Source organism: Podarcis cretensis (genome assembly GCF_951804945.1).
Source record: "Podarcis cretensis genome assembly, chromosome: 6".
In the NCBI taxonomy this organism is placed as follows: Eukaryota; Metazoa; Chordata; class Lepidosauria; order Squamata; family Lacertidae; genus Podarcis; species Podarcis cretensis.
In genome coordinates this window covers 98983624-99005275 of record NC_137175.1, presented here as the reverse complement: position 1 = coordinate 99005275, position 21652 = coordinate 98983624, and the positions used below count along the sequence as shown (strand labels likewise).

Sequence of the window (21652 nt, the reverse complement as noted above, 5' to 3'; positions counted from 1 at the left end):
CAAACAGAACCTCTGTTACATCTTACAAATAAATATTTTATTTCACGTGTTGTTCCAGACCTGGTGTGCTGGGAGAGTTAATTACTATCTTCCTTTGTTCAGTCTTTGGAGTGTTTATCTGGTCACATTCCATTCCTTTCACCGTTTACCGACTCGCATACCAGCTGTCACCATAACTCACAGAGTGTGTATCCAAACTGTGCCATTAAAATTCCACTCTGGGGTTCTTCCTCGGCACACAGTTGAAAGCAAGATCTTCTCTCAAATTCAGCCTCTTTACCACATCTGTTCGGCAGCAGTTCATTCCCAACTGCATTACTCCATCAGCACTCCTAGTCCAGTCCAGGAATAATTTTAAAGTCCATTCAGCCTTTGTTTGGGGGGGCGGATCTTAGTAATACCTTGTTAAATTCTTTGTTGAGCATAAATCAAAAGCCTTCCCCCCTCTTTTCTGAAGTAACAAACAGAATAGCACAGCAGCGGCTACACATGTCTCTTTCCTTTTGCAGGGGAGGACAAGAAGAAATGAGACCATTTGAAAACCATAATGTCAGAGCTGCCTCTAGGTCCCAGCTCACAGAGGACCAACGCTAGGCTGTCGTAATGTACAAGAGTCTTTATTGAAGTTCAGTTTCCATTTCAAAGCCACAGCGTGCAGCCCTACGTCTTAAACCCTAGATCGGCGAAGTCCCGTCTGAATCTCCTCCCCTCTGACACCAGTTTAAGATCCTAGCCCTGCTCCACCTTTTCCGCTGCTCTCTTCTCCTCTGGGTCCTCCTGCCCGCTGGGGCATTCCCCTTTCTGGACTCCTCTGACGCTGAGTCGCTTAGCTCCTCCCCCTGCCTCCGGCGGGCTTTAGGACCCGGTTCCCAATCCTCATTCTCTGCTGTCCCACGCTCCTGTACATTTGAACTTGCCTCTCGCGCCAACCCAGTGACCTTCCTCCTGACCGTTACACTACTTCTGTCACTGCTTCCCTCTTCCGGGATACTGGCCGGATCTGACCTCCCCTCCGTTGTCTGACTCTCCGATGGAGGTGTGGTCAGCCCTGACTCCTCTCCTCTCCCTGCTGGGGGAGACGCTACTCCCGATACCTGTGACTCTTCCCCCCCACTATGCTCTGGTGGGGAAGCTGGTCCTGATTTCCAACTGCTGCTCTGGGAGTCCCCGCTGGCCCCTTGCTTCTGGGGTGTCCCCCTTGGGACCCCCCTTGCCCTGGCCACCGACGCCCCCTTCTGTGAATCTTCCGATTCGCTGGAGAGGCTCATGGAATCTCTCGGGCCACTGTCATCTTCTCCTACGCTGCCCTCAGATTCTTCCCCTTCGCTCTCCATCTCCCCTCTTCCCTGTGCTTCTGCTCCTGAACCCCTGACACATAAGAAAGCACAAAGCACCTTGTCCTCCCCCTTCCATTCCCGGCTGTTCTGAAGCTTCAAAGAAAACATTCAGATACCTTCAAAGAACCAAGCCCAGTCCTTTAGGCAGCTGACTGGCTGCAGTATTAGCATTAGCATATGTTGATCTAGGAGCGCCTCTTGATTAATGTCAATTGTCTGAATTATGGAGGAACTAACCACAAATTATGTCGGCGATGGAGGCTCCTCCATGGCAGGGACACACTCCCAGGTCGTACCCGCTGTGCATTTCAAGTTGGCAGACATGGGCTTGCGTGGCACAGCGGGATTCAGTGAGCTCCTCAGAACCCACTGGGGAACACTGCCAGGATTTTTGCCTTATAAATCCTGGCTTTCCCCTGCCTGAACCTCCTTCGCTGCCTCCGGAGGGCAGCGAGGAGCAGCCACCACTGAATTTGTGATGTAGCTGGAAACCTGAATGTCTCTCATTTTTTATGTCTCAACACTGGAAGCATCGCCAGTGTTGTTGTTTGTTGGAGTTTAATCTTTAGGGGCAGCAGTATGTGGCATCAAATAAATCCGAACTGTATGCCAAGGAAACTTGTCATCTGTATGAGAAAAAAGTCTTGTGCTCCTAAAAGATTTGTGCAAATTTGTCATGAAAGTATTTAATTTGTGTCAGTTGCAACACTGAAGTTTTACATAAGTGAATTCATTTGGCAAGGGCTGAAGTCACGTGCCAAGGATTTTGGGTCGTGGAGGGTGGACAGGAGGTTGTGCAGATCAAGCTGTCTCAACTCTGGTCAATCCCTCTGTCTTGCTTGTGAGCTGCCTCCAAGAGAAATTGTTTTCAGCTGGAAAGAAATAACAGGATGGTTTTCTTAATCTTCATAATATGTTGAAGGACTGTCTGAATTCTGATACCCACGATTACGGTAAAATATTGACTTACGTTCTGGCTCTCCTGACAATTTAGTAACTGAAAGCAGAATTTTGCCTGAGATGTTGCAATACAGTGTAAGAAATCCTTTATTTGGATATACATTTTGATCTACCAAAAAAGGATATGTTCCGAGTATAGTATTGGTAAAGTTTTGCTTTGGCATTAAGTTTCCTTGGAGCCATGAGAGTCAGAATTCCCATTTTAATGCAAAACAAGAATTCATAAGGTGCCAAAATATCTACCTCATCTAACCTAAATTTATCAATATACATGGCCATATTACTTTGACATCACAAAATATGCATGTTTTCATGTTAAGAAATTCAAGATCTAAATTGTGATACACTTGAAAGGCAGAGCAATGAATGAGCATGAGTAGATGCAGATACAAGCGCAGTGCATTTTATGTCAGGAGGGAGATTGGAGTGTCTTGGCACATGGAAAAGAAAATGAGCGTCGAACTGCTAGGTTGGCAGGAGCAGGGACCGAGCAATGGGAGTTCACTCCGTCGTGGGGATTCGAACCACCGACCTTCTGATAGGCAAGTCCTAGGCTCTGTTGTTTAACCCACAGCGCCACCCGCATCCCTATTATTTATTTATTTAGATACTTGGGTTTTGGGTGAAGGGAGAACTGGGTCTTGGAGCAGGGTAGAGCTGTACTGGAGCTGCTGGCCTCACTGCTATCACTGCCTGGAAGAGAAATGAAGAGAAAAAAATTCTTAATTTTTGCATTGATTATTACATTGATGACCCATCTTTCCTGCAAGGATCTCCAGGTGGCTTGCATTATTCTCCCTTCCTCATCCCATCCCTGAACTCTTCTTGAATCAGGGAGCTGCCTCCCCCCATCCCAGTGATCCAGATTCTCTCTGGCCTCTCTGTTCCTCAAGAACAAAGATCAACACTCACCATCTAGATTGGCATCGGTGGCATCCATCCCCTGGTCGCTTGGTCTTACATAAATTGTTTTCACCTTCACTAAAGATTCCTTCTGATCTTCATAACCATCACTTCATCCTCCCATTTCTCTTCCAATATCTCTTCCTCCTCCTCCTCACAGACCAGGGGATGGATCTTTGGCACATGACAGCAGGAGACCAGCAGCTCACGCAGCCAATCTTTATAAACTAATCTAACCATGACATGGTTCCCTACATTTCTGAATCTTGAGGGATAGTAAAAGAAACAGAATGCAGAAGGAATTAGGAATCCTACTTATACTTTATATGAAGAAAGTCTCTTCATTACACCAGAAAACGTATTTCCTTTCTCACAAACTACCTCCTAAAACTAAATATGCTCATCTTTAATTTTATAGTCCCTCTCCTCTTTTGTCCAGTTCCGCGCCTCCTTTCGCCGCTTTTCTTCTCTTCCCGATTCTCCAGTTAGTCCAGCCGTTTCTCCTAGACCACGCTATGCCATCTTTGCCATCTTTATAGGTTAGTGTTTAATATAAGTTCAATATTAAAAGGGTTGCCTTCTCTTTTACTTTTGTTTTCCAGTAACTTCCACTCTTTTACCACAAACAGCGCTGACAATCCAAGTCTTTTAACCCAGTCTCTTTCGCTGGGCTCACGCCACTTCAAACTAACTAACTAAGTTAAGTCCTTGAATTCTGCTTCTTTTAATGGGCTAGTACTGCTGCAGAGTGAAATTTGAATCTGTCTTCCTTTTCTTACTGGTACTTGTTAGAGAAATTTTTGCTTATGGTTAAGTATAATGAGAAAGATTTCCAATATATTTAAGATAAAATCTTCCGTTCTTTACTCTTTATGTGCTAGCCTTTCAGGTCTGTTTCTGAGCAGTTCATTTTGTATAAATAAGTCTCACAGACCCTCTTCTCCTCAAGCTCTCCTTGTTAGCTTAGTCCGGTAATTAAGGGGATTGAGAAAGTTGGAGACTTTGCCGCCGTTCTTATCGTTTAGGATTTTGTGGCTTGCTGCTGAGGATTGCTCGTGTCCTTGCGTCTAGGTACTCTCTGTCGACTCCCCTCCTGGTTAGGATGTGGGCTTCGAAGGGTTCCTTTTTTGACGCTACCGGACAATGTCAGCCTTGGGCCACGCCCAGAACCTTTTTGGGGGTCATGTAGCCTCCGCGTTACCCCCCAAAGTTCCCTCTAACAGCTGCTAGGCGTGGAGAACCCGCGAAGCACATCCACAACGGAGGGCGGAAAACCGGAAGCCCTTACATACCAGGTTTGGGAGGGGGATTTGGTCTGCGATAGGCTTTTTCTGTAGGGACACGGGTGGCCACAGAGCCTAGGGCTTGCTGATCAGAAGGTCGGCAGTTTGAATCCCCGCGACGGGGTGAGCTCCCACTGCTCAGTCCCAGCTCCTGCCAACCTAGCAGTTCAAAAGCACAAAGTGGAAGTAGATAAATACCGTATTTTTCGCTCTATAGGACGTACTTTTTCCCCTCCAAAAATTAAGGGGAAATGATCAAAGCAGCAGAAATAAGAGATGATTGGATCCCTTTCTGAGCTCGAAGCATGGGTACCCCCAACAAAAATTTAAAATTTGGTTTTGTAATTTGGAACTAATGTGATTTGATTGGTTTGCTAAAAAAAAAAATATTATATAAAAAAACAACAACAAAAATTAAGGGGAAATGTGTGTGCGCCCTATGGAGTGAATGTAGGCTGCGCAGCTAAGCCCAAAGCCAGAACAGAGAGAATTGCTGTATTGCTGCGCAGCGCTCCGTATTGCTGCGCAGCGCTCCGTCTCACTGTTCTAGGTTGGGGATGGCTGCGCAAAGCCTCCGCAGGGCAGCGGGGTGCCTTCACCCCACTCCTCTGCGGAGGCTTCAAAGGCTGCACTCCGTTGGCTTCAGGCAGCTATCCGCAAGCTTTCGGAGTGCAGCAGGAGTTCCCGCTGCGCTCCGAAGGCTTGCGGATAGCCGCCTGAAGCCTGGAGAGTGAGAGGGGTCAGTGCACACCGATCCTTCTTGCTCTCCAGGCTACGCTTCACTGGAGAGGCGCTGCACAGTTTTCCCTCTCTGCGCAGTGCCCCTTCAGCGAAGCGGTCGGAGAAATGGAAGGGGCTCCGTTTCTCCTGCCGCTTCGCTGAAGGGATGCTGAGCAGAGAGGGGGAGAATTTTTCCCCCCTGTTCTCCCCCTCCTATGGTCCGGTGCGTCTTATGGTCCGGTACGTCCTATAGAGCGAAAAATATAGTAGGTGCCGTTCTGGCGGGACGGTAAACAGCTGCTCTGGTTTCGCCAAAAGCGGCTTAGTCATGCTGGCCACATGACCTGGAAGCTGTACGCCGGCTCCCTCAGCCTGTAGAGCGAGATGAGCACCGCAACCCTAGAGTCGGTCACGACTGGAACTAATGGTCAGGGATACCTGTACCTTTACAGATCTAGAGCTGGCTTCATCCAGCACGGTGCATTTCTGGACAGGACAGGAAACACCTTGCAAACACACACTTTTCAACATGGCGGTGTCACCAAAGAAAAACACTCCTGGCCTAGACTATGGCTGCTGTTTCTCAATTAATAGTAAAAAATGACCCTTCTCAACATCCTGTAATAATCTGTCCAGTATTATGATGGACAGGAGCGGGACTTCACCCTTAGACCTCCTCATTCCCCTGTTTCTTTCTGTTTCTGCCCAGTGTCTTCTGCCAATCAACAGCTTTCCTTAGGTTGCAAGGAAGTGAAATGTTATGAGTTACTTGGTGCCAGGCTCCCATTTGCCATGAGTTTCTGGGTGCCAGGCGCTGAACCCCTGGACACTGAACATCTGGGGAATTGATCTAAGCCGTGTTTAAATGTCCCCCAAGCTCTACATTTGATTATTGGTTATTAAAAACTGATTGAAACCATTTTATTTCATTCACAAAAGAAATGTTGACATGTGATTATGATAACAGTTTATATAATAAAGGCGACATGTTTATTGATCCTTTTTGTAAGTTATTATTTGTCTACTTCAATGTATTTTTTTTATATATTAATCAGTAAGGGGGTGGGGTGGGAGGCAGTTTTGCATATGAAACTGGTGGATGGCTGTCATTAATCCAGATCAGTTTCATAGAATCATAGAAACTTATAGCTAGAAGGGACACCAAGGGTCATCTAGTCCAACCCCCTGGGATGCAGGAATCTCAGCAAAAGCATCCATGGCAGACGGCCATCCAGCCTCTGCTTAGTAACCTCCAAGGAAGGAGAGTCCACCACCTCTCGTGGGAATCTGTTCCAAAGCCAAACAGCCCTTACTGTCAGAAAGTTTTTATGAATGTTTAGTTGGAATCTCCTTTCTTATAACTTGAATCCATGGGTTTGAGTCCTACCATCTAGAGCAGGAGAAAACAAGCTTGTTCCCTCTTCCATGTGACAGCCCTTAAGATATTTGAAGATGGCTGTCAGATCTCCTCTCAGTTTCCTCTTTTCCAGGCCAAACCTACCCAGCTCCTCTTAGTTTCCAGACCCTTGATGATCTTGGTTGCCCTCCTCTGCACACATTCCAGCTTGTCAACACCCTTCTTAAATGATGGTGCCCAGAACTGGACACAGGACTCCAGGTGTGGCCTGACCAAGGTAGGAGAGAGTAGGACTTTGACTTCGTTTCATCAGGACCCTGGACTTCCATAGATGCAACCTAGAACAGCGTTAGCATTTTCTGCTGCTGCACATTCCTTGTGGCTGAGGCTCAGGGTAACGCCGGGACCTTTCAGTTCATGGTGTCCGTGGAGGCGCAGGTCAATTCTGTGTCCAGGACAGCTGTTGACCAGCTTCATCTAGTACGCAGGCTGAGACCCTACCTGCCTGCCCACAGACTGTCTCACTGGAGTGGTGCATGCTCTAGTTATCTCTTGCTTGGACTACTGCAATGCGCTCTATGTGGGGCTACCTTTGAAGGTGACCCAGAAACTACAACTAATCCAGAATGTGGCAGCTAGACCTACATTGGTTCCCAGTCCGTATCCGGGCACAATTCAAAGTGTTGATGCTGACCTTTAAAGCCCTAAACGGCCTCGGCCCAGTATACCTGAAGGAGCTTCTCCACCTCCATCATTCCTCCTGGACACTGAGGTCCAGCGCTGAGGGCCTTTTGGCAGTTCCCTCCCTGCGAGAAGCCAAGTTACAGGGTAGTGGTGCCTGTCCTGTGGAATCCCCTCCCACCAGATGTCAAAGAGATAAACAGCTACCTGACATTTAGAAGACATCTGAAGGTAGCCCTGTTCTGGGAAACTTTTAATGTTTGACAGACTATTTTATTTTCAATATTTTGTTGGAAGCTGCCCAGAGTGGCTGGGTATAAATCATAAATTATTATTATTATATTATGATGATGACTGTGAGGTGTTACAAGTCATTAACCTCAAGCCACACTGCCATGCCTTTGAAGACACAAACCATCCCAGCTTTTCAGAGCTGGCTATCATGGCTTCTTTAATCTTTGTGTATTGCTCCACCATGTGGCTGAATCATATAAAGCACTGACTTTTACATATCTCTTGACCTCTAATTGCAAGAAGATCTCGTTAACTTGGATTATAATCTTTATAAATTGGAGTTGTGGAGCAGGTCCTCAAGAGGGGGGGGGGCCTCCCACCATTCCTCCTTTTGACGAAAGGGAAACTTGTGACTTCGGAACAAAATTGGTTGTATTTGCCGATATGGCAGACACAACTGTCCCCATGTTTTGCAGTCTTTGCTGTCTGATTATCATTACCTTTAGGCTTAGCCAGCTACCTGTGGTGTGGCTTCATCCTGTCTTGGAGAAAGCAAGAATTTGCTCTTAAGCAGGTGGAGCCATAGTAAAATCATGGCTGGCCTGTTTGACACCCTTGTCATGGAACTGGAAGAGAAGCTTATTCTTTGAGACAAGAGCAGATGAAGCTGAATGATTCTTGAGTTCAGGATGTGACTCTCTGAGGATCTATCAGAGTTAGCATTTTTTCCAAGCTTGCTCCTCCTACTTTAACAAATCTTTTAATTTTCTGAAGCTCTTCAGTGTTGTTGTTTTTTAAAAATGCAATAATCAGACATAGCTCCCTCTGGTCCTCATGATGACTAGCAAGCCTGCATTAAAAACAAGCCATTTTCAATTATCCAAATAAGCATTATAAAAACACAGTAGTAGTCACAGAACAAAACAGAAAATGCTGTCTGACAAATGCAAGATAAAAACACCGAAGTGAATATTCATAACTGGAATGACTTTTTCTACCACCCTACCCCAAATCCATTAAAACAAATTGAACTTTAATAATATTTCTTTTTATTTATTTAATCAAAGACTATACTTTATTAACAAAATAAAATAAAGAGGGAACAATATAATTGCATGGAAACTAAGATTGCACACGCCAAAGGATATAATTTTTGGTCGTTGCATTAAAAATCCCTGGGGGAAATAATCATTACTGATATTGTGGGTGGGTTGAAAATAGAAGAAGGAAAAAATGCATTGTTTATAAACATCAATATGTTGTCCTCAAGGTCCTATTATATTCTCACTTGAAGTTGAAAAATTACTAAGAATTCCAAATAGCATATTTCACAGGAAGCATTTGAACATCATTTATATATAAAATAAATTTTGTTATGTAGTTGAAGATTAATCTTTTGTTGTTTCTCCTTTAGTATATCTTAATTTTGAGTTATTTGCTATGCCATAAATCCATAGCCAAAGAGCTCTCCAGTGTTCTAACAGCCAGATGGGCTTGGTGTTCCCTTTGGGTAGGGAATTTCAAAGTGATGGACTGTAAAACAGGCCCTGCTTTTGATAATGGGACTGAATAAGATGGAACTCTCAGGTGCATTCAGTTTAGGAGGTGCAGAGATTCTGAGTGTGGTATAAGTTATTTGAATATACATTCTCAGTCCTGGGGGGAAATTCACTGGAGCGCAGCAGATGTGGTCTGTAAATCAATGTCTAAGGCCCTGTGACTTGTTTGCTGTGGCTCCACTGTTATGGCAGGTGATTCTCATGAGGCATTCTGAGCATTTTCGAGTCCTGTTATGTTTCATTAAGTTCAGTACAGTTTGAAGATGCGGACGAGGTGCTTGGATAATTTCAGGTGTCCATTTCTGCTCTTCATCCTTGCCTTCATGGCTGGTAAAATCTAGCCAAGAGGAAATAGATGAATGAGGTGATTCATGTCTCCGTGCCTAATAAGCCCTCCCTGAAACTAGACTATCAGAGCAATCATGTGCCAGTTGCTCCTTTCTTGGGCATGGTGCTCAAGCGCATGGTTGCAAGCCAGAGCCAGGCTCTCTTAGATGCAACAGATTTTCTAATCCCATTTCTGGGGTAAATTCAAAGTGCTGGTTTTTACCTATAAAGCCTTTTGCATTTTAGGACCCTGATCAGTGTTAGAAACCAAACGGCACCTAAAACCTAGGTTACAGGCACCACAACTGAATGTTTGGTGCCTTTTTAAAAAAGGAATTTAGTATTATTATTTATTTCATTTCTATACTGCTTTATATTTTAAAGGAAAAAAAATCAAAGTGGTTTACAAACACATTAAAACATCAAATAAAACAATTTAGAATAAAACAATTTCAAGCTTCGAGGAAAATATTTCAGAAAAATATGAAATATAAATGCAGTAAATAAGCTCGTCTGCTTACCTGTTTAAAAAAGCTGGAGGGCTCAGCCAGGTAAAGACCTGGCATCCACAGATCTCCACATGGTTGCAACTGGACCCACATCAGTTGCACAACGCGCCTGGCGAATTCCTAACACTGATGCTGATATCTGAAGGACCACCAGGCCTCAGATGAACCAACTCTGACACTGCATGAACCACCTGAGGCCGCTCTCCAAGCGTGGTGACAAGAGAACTGGCCTTTTCACTGCTGGCTCCCCACTTAGCAATACTTCTCCCGGGGCAGCATGCCTGGTGCCATCATTGCCTATTTAGGCATCAGGCAAAAACATTTTTTATTTACCCTTGGCAGATAAAAAACCCCTTAAGGGTTGTGTTTGTGACCTCTTTTGTGCTTATTCTTTCGTAGGGTGGATTTTGTGGGGGATGAACATTCTCAGGCTTTATCTTGCTGTTTTTGACTTGGGTTTAATGTTCCTTGTTTCTTTTATCTATTTTGTAAGTTGCTTTGAGACACTTTGGTGTAAAAAATGACAACAACAACAGCTGTGACAACTTCATTGGCAGTAAATTGTCAGTGTAGTAGGAAAAGTGGCTCCTGATGGCCCTTTGGCTCTCCAGATGTTGTATGACAACTCCCTTCATCCCTGACCACAGGGGACACTGGCTGGAGCTGATGGGAGCAGCGGCGGAGCAAGCCAGTTGGGCACCTGGGGTGGCGCACGTGCCCTGCGCCCAGGGGCGGGGTGAGCCAGGGCAGGGCGCTCCGCAGGGCTCCGGAGTCTGGCTGCCTCCTCCCACTCAGCTGCCCTACAGCTGGGGGGAGGCAACGGGAGGACTGTTTGGGCAGCGCAGAGCCTGTGGGCGCCCAAGCCACCGTGTCGCTCCCAGGAGAGACGTGTGGCTCAGGCGCGCTGCAGGCCCCGCAGTGAGTGCCGCCCAGCATTTTGTCACCCCGCTCAGTGGTGACACCCGGGTCAGATCACCTCCACCGCACCCCCTTCCTCCGCCCCTGGATGCGAGTAGGAGTTGGGCCTGATGTACTCATTTCCCACACTCTTGAATGGGTGCAGGCATCCCTTGTTTGAGAAAAAGCCCACTGTAGAATCTGACACATATGAATGTGGGGGGAACTGTTGCTCTTTTGGTTTGAGTTGAGTTGGGGGTATGCATAATAAGTGGGAACTAACAAATTACCGTTTGGGAGTAGAAAAAGGAACCAACAAAGATTTACTGGAGGAGCAAGGAGAGAACACTGCTACTTTTTAGCAATATGCTCCTTTGCTTGACATAATCTAAAACAACCTATATTCAAGGACACAACATTTAAAAATATATATAAAGTCCCATTCCTGCAAGTTGTAGTGATGGGATTTAGCTTGGGTGACTTTTTAAAAGGGTTAGACTGACATTAGTCACAAATTTATTTATAAAAATGATAGCTACATGGGAAAAAATTCAGAGAGGTAGCCATATGTTGCAGGGGTTTATGGCACCCTAGATGCCCTAGTTTGCAGAGAAGAGTCTTCTTCCAATGCCTCAAGTTACCCTCAGTTATAAGCACATGGCAGAGGAGAGGTGACTTGAAAGTGAAATGCAAAAAGATACAAAATGCAGCACTTGCAGTTAAGCATATATATGCAAAATAAGCACAGTGACTACACAACAACATTTAACTATATTGCTAGGTTAATCAACACCTGTAAGTGGGATAAAAAAAGCATTTTCACAATTCAGGCTAAAGGTGGCAGTATAGAACTGCTTGAGAAACAGGTCTAAGTTCTTGGTACTTTGATGTGGTAAAATAGTAGTTTATTCTTCCTGCACTTGTAGTACACTGGACTGTGCTGTGTGAGTTGATCAGCAAAGCTGACATGCGTTAAGGATACTGCTTCTATAGCTAGGGATTTTATTCAGTAACACTTGCTACTTCCCTCCCCCCTCTGTAGATATATATTCTGCTTCCTAAATCTAAGTGTGTTGGTACTCCTTAAACCAGCTGAGAATAGCAAGGGTGGAAAAATGTTTTGGTTTTTTTTAATTAGTTTCTATTGAAGATTTTATTGTGTTACAAAATAAATAAACAAGGAAAAGTGCATACAGCGTCTTCACTTTCAATTCATAGTCTTTTTCACAGTTTGTTGATGTTCAATATGAGACACTGTATGTGGCGAAATGTAAAAGAAAAATCCCATACGGTAAGATATTAAAGAAGCTTTGTGCATAGGATCTCCAGCTAGAGACTGCCCTTGGAATGGCTCACTGGCTTCCATAAGGTAGTGAATATAGAAATCAGTTACGTGAAACCTGGCTGCCTCTTGTAAATTTGTCTTATTCTTAATAAAGACATCAGGAAAGTGCACCTAATCTGATGTTAAGATTTGACAGTATCCAATATATGGGAGTCCCTGCAACTAAAAATCTTTCAGAGTTATGCTACCACAATTTTTGCCACTTTCTAAAAAAAAAATTCATTTTTTTGGGAAAATATACCGGTACATCAGTCTGAAAAATACCAGGCTTTCATCACTGGGCAGAAATATGTTATTTATTCATTCTTAATATGTACATGTTTGGGGGAAATCAATAAAATAAAGTAATTATTTTCAATGCTCATTTTTGTATGATTCCCTTCAGTTGTGTGTACCCTGTGTCCTCAATCTTTCTATAATCTGAATTGAAATATAATCCTGTACTAAAATAAAGACACTTAGATCCTAAAACCCTTGTTTGTATAGTTGTTTTATTATGCTGAATTTTTCAATAGAGAATGTTTATTAAAATACTATTTTTTAATAGTATGAGTTATACTGGAGAAAATATAAGAGAAAAGCTTGATGCCCCCGGCTCCTTGGGGAAGAAGGGCAGAATATAAATTTAAATAATAATAATATTAATATTAATATTAATAACAACAATAACAAAGCCTCTGGTAATTACCAGACTTTCCTCCTTTTTATAGATAGGTGGGGGCTGGCCAAAGGTTCTCTGACTGGAATTGCCTGGGCTGCTTTGCTCAACAAGAGCGGCAGTGATAGAGGTTCTCACTACCCATGTAATAAATAAGTAAAAATTATAACAACACAGAAGCACTCTGAGCCCATGTGGAGAGCATTTCCCTCATGATAAAATAGCAAAAGCCTGCAACCTACATATCCTGACTCAAAGCATTATGGCAATGCACACCTCTGGGAGAAAGCCCCATTTAACGCAAGGAGATTTACTTCTGTATACTGTGTTAGTTTTATGATGTCAGCTGCAGTGAGGCCGGCTCTGGCCGGGGAGGGCAGGGTACAAATAAAATTTATTATTATTATTATTATTATTATTATTATTATTATGAAGAGTCATGTATAATATTGCACTGTGTCAGAAAGCATGCTCTTTACTATCCTATTACTAAAACATATTATTAATTTATTTTCATAGATACGGCTAACCAAATAAAACAATATAAGAGCACCAGAAAAGAAAAGAAAATCTCCAATCAACAACAGCATAAAATAATTAGACACTTTGGACATTAGCAATGTTTAAAACCTTGGGAAAAGAAAAGGGTCTTTGTATGGCTTAGTAAATGCAGTATTTGACCACAGATCTGCATGTGGCTGAGAGGCCAGAGGGCTCCTGGTCTGCAGGGCTTCCCAGACACCCCTTTGCGTCCTTCCTTCTCGGAGGACTAAAAAGATTCCCAGGGCAACAACTGTTTCACCTGGTTCCTTGCTTGGCAGCCGTCCAAAGCCCAGCACTTCATCCTGGAGAAGAGTGACTAGTGGGGTGCCACAGGGTTCTGTCTTGGGCCCGGTCTTATTCAACATCTTTATCAACGACTTGAATGATGGACTCAAGGGCATCCTGATCAAATTTGCAGATGACACCAAACTGGGAGGGGTGGCTAACACCCCAGAGGACAGGATCACACTTCAAAACGACCTTGACAGATTAGAGAACTGGGCCAAAACAAACAAGATGAATTTTAACAGGGAGAAATGTAAAGTATTGCACTTGGGCAAAAAAAATGATGAGAGGCACAAATACAAGATGGGTGACACCTGGCTTGAGAGCAGTACATGTGAAAGGATCTAGGAGTCTTGGTTGACCACAAACTTGACATGAGCCAACAGTGTGACGCGGCAGCTAAAAAAGCCAATGCAATTCTGGGCTGCATCAATAGGAGTATAGCATCTAGATCAAGGGAAGTAATAGTGCAACTGTATTCTGCTCTGGTCAGACCTCACCTGGAGTACTGTGTCCAGTTCTGGGCACCACAGTTCAAGAAGGACACTGACAAACTGGAACGTGTCCAGAGGAGGGCAACCAAAATGGTCAAAGGCCTGGAAACGATGCCTTATGAGGAACGGCTAAGGGAGCTGGGCATGTTTAGCCTGGAGAAGAGGAGGTTAAGGGGTGATATGATAGCCATGTTCAAATATATAAAAGGATGTCACATAGAGGAGGGAGAAAGGTTGTTTTCTGCTGCTCCAGAGAAGCGGACACAGAGCAATGGATCCAAACTACAAGAAAGAAGATTCCACCTAAACATTAGGAAGAACTTCCTGACAGTAAGAGCTGTTCGACAGTGGAATTTGCTGCCAAGGAGTGTGGTGGAGTCTCCTTCTTTGGAGGTCTTTAAGCAGAGGCTTGACAACCATATGTCAGGAGTGCTCTGATGGTGTTTCCTGCTTGGCAGGGGGTTGGACTCGATGGCCCTTGTGGTCTCTTCCAACTCTATGATTCTATGATTCTACTGACACTTGGGAGCTGCACACGAGAAAATGTCGGATTTGACCGTTCGCATCTTCGGCATCTGACAATGGAAGGTGTATGAAATTTGTTACTTAATGCCTGCAGATATCCACACCATCAAGAGATGCCAGCAAGTCTAAAAACATTGTGGTTATGAATCCTTAGGCAACATAATTTTAACTTCAGAATTCTGCAAAGCTTCACATCTTGGAAATATCTAGCTGAGCTCTCTTAGCAGCATGATGTGTTCCCAGGATCCAGCTGATATTTCAGCATGAGAACGTTCTCCCTAGGTCAGTGGTTCTCAGCCTGTGGAGCTGTGGACCCCTAAGTTATCTCACAGGGTCTGTGAGCCAGAGCTTGATGGATTTCGCCTGCCTTCCCTCTCCTTCTTCACAGCAGAACCCCCAGGAGTGCCGTATGATCTCTGAAGCTTGTGACTACTGGAAAGCGCAGGAACACAGTCCGGTAGCCTTCACGTGTGCTTTCCCCACTAACCTCCATTGGTGTTTGGTGTGAGGTGTACTTAGAAGAGCTTGACAACAAGGCATGGGAGTGCAGTGGGTTTTGGCGTTGCAGCTTTGCATGAGGAGGCCTGTGGTCTTTTACACTGCACCTATTTTTATTTCCATAGGCTCTGCCCTGTGGATCGTTGGTGGATTTTCTGCCTCCTAATTAATGGTTACCTTCAGGATTCTTAGTTTTTGGCATTATTGGGGTTTACTTCTGGTGCTTTGTTGGAATAAATTGTGTGAATGGAGGTTGCCTGATTCCTTGGGGGTTCTGTCTTGGGGGCAGACCATTGGGGGCCGTCTGTGGTTCTGAGTAACATTTGCAGTTCATGCCCATTGGCTTATTAAAGAAAAACCACAAATACAAATAATAAATAGATTAATTATATACATAAATAGTTTTGCTTACAAGGGATGAGGGATTGCATTCATTGTATTTTTATGCTGCTTTTTTTTTACAAAAGACATCATACTCAAAGTGACTTACAACAAAGAAACAGGTGCATTTCATACAAACACTACAAAAATGATTCCATAATAACATAGCAAAACAAAAATATTGCTATGAGCTGGAGGCGTGTGTTAAACCAAATATGAAGTGTTCCAGAAGCTTCACCATTTTGAAAGTCAACATAACCTCACAATCAATGAGCTCATATATGTTTGTAGTCACTTGCTTTGATATACACTGATCGGCTGGCTATCCTTGTCTGTGGGTTTGGGGTGCTGGGCTCTGAGCCCAGAAAGGGGAGCTATCTGTAAGACTTGGGTATTTGCCGAATACGCCCTCATCTGGTCAGGTGGATAGTGAGGGGAAGTCCTGGCCAAAGTGATGTCTGCCACTTTGTGCACAAAGGGATGTAATGCACGTTTGCTTGGGTGCGGAGAAGCCATCTCCTGGCTGCAAAGTCTGAAAGACCTGGCAGCCTGAGCTACACCTTTATTTAATAAAGCCCTAGAACTGGTGTTTTTGGCAACCTTCTTTGGTATCTTTGGTAACCACTCTCACAAGCCCTTCTTTGGGCCTGTGGTTCAGAAGAAGGGGGTAGGCTGAGATGTGCAGAGACCCTTCTAATTCCTGCATCTAGCAAAGGATTTGTCTAAGCAAGGATTCAAATTCCTGGAATAGCCAGGATCGCTTCCTGATGAGGTAATGGCCCTCTAAGCGTGGGTCATTACGGAAACAAAGGAAGTGACTCTGTGCCAGACAAAAAATGGGTGGTAATTAGAAAGACAAAGGCAGAGTGGAGAGTTGTTCTGGGATGGGAGCTAGAAGCTGGAAGCTGGCAGGCTGAGAGACAGAGCCATGCCTAATTTCTTCTGGAATCCAAGGCTGTAGCTATGGGAAAAGCAAGACCCTCTTAGGGTGTTAATGTTGTGAACCCCTTCATCATAGGCCCAGGTTGTATATATGTGTAAATACACCAGATATCCTGAAGACACCAGTCTCTACTGTCCCTCATTCCAAAGGAAACAAAAAATTGTGTAAACGTCTGGAGCCCTGGGATTTTGCACCTCTAGGAGACTGGGATGGTGTGCAACAACACAATAACATACAACAACAAAAAACCAAACCCTCCCAAAATTTAATACTATTAATATAACAAGATTACTTAAACAACATGCAGCATTCAAAAGCAGAAATAACAAGGGGACCTCACAGTTTCCCCTTAGACTCAGAAACAGCCCCTCTCCTGCAGCAGCTACTTTAAAGGCTTCCAAGAGCCAAGGAGGGGGGCAGCTAGAAAAACCCCTCCCATGATTTCACTGAAGTATACGATTGATATTCCTGAGTCTACACAAAGGAAAATTAGTGACAATTAAAGTTTTAATTTTAATTCTTTTGGGGATTACTTCAGCTGAGTTCATTGGAAATAAATAAATACATTTTGTTTACATACAGGGAATTAAATGAATTCATAATTATAGATACATTTATCTTTCATATCTTTTTGAATTGATTAATTGAGTTGATCAGTGGGTATATTGGTGAAATAAATAAATTAATTTATATTTTTGAATAAATGTATTCCTTTCAGGATTAATAGCTTGGGTTGTTAATTAGTGGGCCCAATGGGGTGGGGAATGGATTTTGCTGCTTCTCTGATTTCAGTACATTTGAGACTTCATTTAACAGCATTACAGAGTTCACTACAGTTTTTTGTCTTCATTATTTTCTCGAGTTAATGTAGTCTGTTCATTCCTAAAGGTTGGGAACCATTGTCCTAGATTGTTATGAATTTTTTTTGGGGGGGTCAGTCTGTATGATGCCCAAGTCCCTTCTAATCCCTGGGGATCCAGCAAGGGTTGAAATCTGATGGAGGACTCAACTGTTGAACTAGTTGGGTGTGTTTTTTTGTGAGAGAATGGCTCTAAGGACAGTCATTAGTATAACAAAAGACGATGCCCTGTGCCAGAGGGCAAGTGGATGGGACCCTCCCTCCCTCACCTAACTGGTAGTCAGACACCAGTAGGCTAGGGGAGAAGCAGGCAGAAGTCCGAGTGAGAGCCATACTTGATTTCTGCGGGAATTCAAGACTGTGACTATGGGGGAAGACTGCTTGGGGTGTTAATACTGGGAGCCTTCTCCGTGTTAGGTATCAGGTTGTATATATATGTAAATAAGCCATATATCATAAGCACACCACATTCTCTGCTGACCCTCCTTCCAAGAAAACCCCTTGAGCCCCTGGAATCTCTCACCGCTCAGAGACTGGGGTGGCCTGCAACAATATGTTCCTGACTGATGCCTAGTCTCTTGCTACTTGAACCATTATTATCACTCCACCATCTGCAATCCCACCGTGTAAAAATGGTGGGGGGAAGTCAAGTTGCTAATATTTATGTTAAAAACACCTTACAGCTCATCAGTCACCCATATTGATATTTTTCTCTCAGCTTATTCACTGACGCTTTGCGAGCCAGTAAAACATGCCAAATCCTCTCATTTGGGTCAAATAAAAAATAAAACACGAAGCATATTTTTAATATAAAAAAGCGGACTGCATAGATCCCTGGAGCCTGTTTGCTACAGCGTCCCTCCGCTTGCAATGAATGAGTTTTGCCATAAATTATAGTTTAGCTCAAGTTTCCTTGAGTGAAAGAAAAAAGCCTCCAAAGAGCCAGCTCCAATTGGTGACTTTCTTCCCCCTTCTCGTTCCCTAATTGAAACCAAATGTGAAATATGTTGGATTGTGGGATTTCTGGCCAGGGCCCAGGAATCCTCAGAATGCTAAATCGCTCGCAACGGCATCTTGCATCAGCCTGAAGAAGTTCCTTTCCAGCCCGGCCTCTCCATCTAGGGCGAGAAAGCGGAATCTGCCCGTTCCCCTTAACCCAGTGGATTAAACTTCTGAAAACCTCCTGTCTTCTTCCCCTAAAAGTTCATCTTAGCATCCAGGTATGGACTTTATGATGTTTTTGAAAAACAGAAGGGTCTCCCCCTTCTCGTCCATCTGAGCGAAGAAGCAGAAAGGCAGCTCGCCTCCTTCCCTCAAACAAAGACTAGTCCAGTTTGGAATGGCGTAAAGCGGGGAAATAAGAGTATAAAGTGAGGGGATAGAAGTGTACGCTTCCCAGGCAGACCTTTCATACGAAGAATTATATATATATATATATATTAAAGATTGTTTGCATGCCAGGCCAAACTGCTTGATTACAGATTCCCTTGACGGTTATGAAAAATGGGAGGCATTTTCAAAGAGGAGGCTTTGGAGCTAGAGGAAAATGGAGATGGAAGGCCCTTTTAGCTTCCGCGGCTTATAAATTAGAAGTTATTCAAGAGTTGAGGATTGCAACTTGTGTAAAAGTGCTTCCGCTGAGAGGCTATAACATACACAGCCCCCCCCTTTTTTTAATCGGATGCGTGTGTGTGCCTCGTGACAACCCTGTTTTTCATTACTGCTCCTCCTTTTGTTGGTGGCGCCGACAGCTCATCCAAGCAAAGGCAGCTGGTCCAACCTCTGAAAAGCCCCAAGGCCCAGAGGTCTTGCAACAGAACCGTTGCTATTTCCCTTCTTCTGGAGCCGTGATTCAGGAAGGCCTGGTTGGGAGAGCGGAGGGAGACCTTTAATTCTGCTAGTTACAGAATCTGAATGTGGTTTTTCGTTTTACATTTGCACTGGCACATGCATCTCCAAATGCTAAACACGTGACTTGTTTTAGGTGTAGCTCTCAAATGATTTAAGAACACGCCTCAAATTACACACATAAATATAAACCATCCTTGTTTACATTCTCATCAGGGATTGACTCCAATTCCTTGTTAAGTGTATATTCATGTTTGCTGTTGTGTAGTGAGTGAAAAAGTCCCGGGGAACATAAAAAGTAGCATACATTACAATAATATCTTATACTGTACTTGGTGTAGAGAAAGTGGATAGAGAATGCTTTCTTCCTCTTGAGACTTGACCCTAAAACTTGTCCCCCAGTAGAACTGGTGGTCAGTAATTTCAGGACAGACCAGAGAAGAACACATGATAAAGCCATAAGAAATGGCTTTAGTTATCATGGCCATTGGTCTAGACAGGGGTGGAGGAAGGGGGGTGCAGTGGAGGTGGTCTGCCCCGGGTGTCACCACTGAGGGGGTGACAAAATGCCGGGCGGGACTCATTGCGGGGCCTGCAGCGCGCCCGAGCCACCCGTCTCTCCTGGGAGTGAGACGGTGGCTTGAGTGCCCGTAGGCTCCGCACTGCCCAGATGGTCCACCCTTAAGAAATGCTTTAGAAAACATTAATATTATGAGAAAATGCAATTTTGGTAATTAGGCAGATTGTCGTGTTTTGATATTATTATTATTATTATTATTATTATTATTATTATTATTAATGCCTCACCCATCTGGCTGGGTCCCCCCAGCCACTCTGGGCAGCTTCCAGCAAAGCACTAAAATACAATAACCTATTAAACATTAAAAGCTTCCCTAAACAGGGCTGCCTTTAGATGTCTTCTAAAAGTTTGGTAGTTATTTTTCTCTTTGACATCTGGTGGGAGGGTGTTCCACAGGGAGGGTGCCACTACCAAAAAGGCCCGCTGCCTGGTTCCCTGTAGCTTTGCTTCTCTCAGTGAGGGAACCACCAGAAGGCCCTTGGCGCTGGACCTCAGTGTCTGGGCAGAACAATGGGGGTGGATAAAAATACCATGAATAAAAATAATAATGATAATAGCAGTAATAATAATCTCACCTTTGCAAATCAACAAATGCAGGCTCTCCCTTCCACTCGAGGAGAAGCACTAACAATGCTGCCAAAGGAAGTTTTCCTTAGCATAGTTTTCATCATATTGCAGTCAATTTTCTGCAGTTTTGACTTGGAGAGACCCCCGGTTTTGTCAAGCTGCCAACTGAGCTCAGAGCAACTCAAATCCTTGCTGTGAGATTTGTTTAAAATGGAGCAGATTGCTGCCAAGAGCCTAATCCTTAGTATGGAAGTGCAACCAAGGGAGACTACAATTCCCAGCATGCTTTCCCCACCAAGCCTCTAAGGGGCCTGTTAGCATTCTGTCCAGGAGCTAAGAGCCAAAATCCCCATTTTCAGTTAACTGCTAATGTATGCAATGTAGGTGCGCTCTGGCTTCCGCCACGGGGTGACCCGGAAAGCTGTCTGCAGACAAATGCCGGCTCCCTCGGCCAGTAAAGGGAGATGAGCGCCACAACCCCAGAGCCAAATTCAACGGGACTTAAGCATCCAGGGTCCTTTACCTTACTTTTACTTAATGTATGTGCCTCTAAAAGGACGATGCCCCAGCTGATGTGGGCCCTAAAATATGGGATAAGTAATTTGTGTGTGTGTGCGACAAAGGATTGAATCTTTAAAGAAAGAAGGGGGGGAGGGTTCTGTTTTCTGAGTTTACACATTGCTGTCAAACACTCAACACTCAGTAGCCAGATGATTTCTTCTGGAAATTTATTAGGTTCTGTATTTTTAGTATGTAATGGGGAAAGGGAGAAATTGTTCAGGAATTACAGAGCGACTGAATGTATAGCAATGCAGTCTTTAGTAAAATGTTGTTCTATTCTCAGTGATATTTTAGAATATGTGGAATACTTTTTAATGGAGTTTGACTGCTGCTTTAGACCTCAGCAAGGTTCTGTCCCTTCTAAACATTTCATTTAGAGTATGATTTTTTAATTGAGTATTTATTCTGATTTGCTTGCACAAAGTTTATGCAGAGGCTAGATCATATGCATTTGTTCTTATTTGTTTGTGGGGTATTTAAACGTCTTCTCATTAATCATTTGTTCATTCAATACCGTCGTACCTTGGTTATTGAACTTAATCTGTTCTGGGAGTCGGTTTGACTCCTGAAACGTTCGAAAACCAAGAGACGGCTTCCAATTGGCTGCAGGAGTTTCCTGAACTCAATCGGAAGCCACAGCAGAAGTTCGGCTTCCAAAAAACGTTCACAAACCGAAACATTTACTTCTGGGTTTGCAGTGTTCAGGAGCCGATTTGTTTGGCAACTAAGCTGTTCAATAACCAAGGTACAACTGTACTTTTCAGTGCATTTCCCTGTCACTGTCTAAACCGAAAAAGG

The 21652-nt window shown here is 43.9% G+C and overlaps 1 protein-coding gene and 1 long non-coding RNA gene across 2 annotated transcripts in view; one reads left to right on the top strand and one right to left on the bottom strand.

Moving 5' to 3' along the window:
• Positions 1 to 3222: 3222 nt before the first annotated feature.
• LOC307218927 lies at positions 3223 to 7164 on the bottom strand. Its single transcript, XR_013840148.1, has 2 exons — positions 5088 to 7164; positions 3223 to 4715 (listed from the first exon to the last, which is right to left on the bottom strand). It is a non-coding gene; the product is annotated as an uncharacterized lncRNA (long non-coding RNA).
• Positions 7165 to 17875: 10711 nt separating this feature from the next.
• DDR2 (discoidin domain receptor tyrosine kinase 2) overlaps positions 17876 to 21652 on the top strand; it is a 63213-nt gene continuing 59436 nt past the window's right edge. Inside the window, exon 1 of the mRNA XM_079981300.1 lies at positions 17876 to 18518. The gene's annotated coding sequence lies outside the window, so the exon portion shown is untranslated. The remainder of the gene's footprint in view (positions 18519 to 21652) is intronic.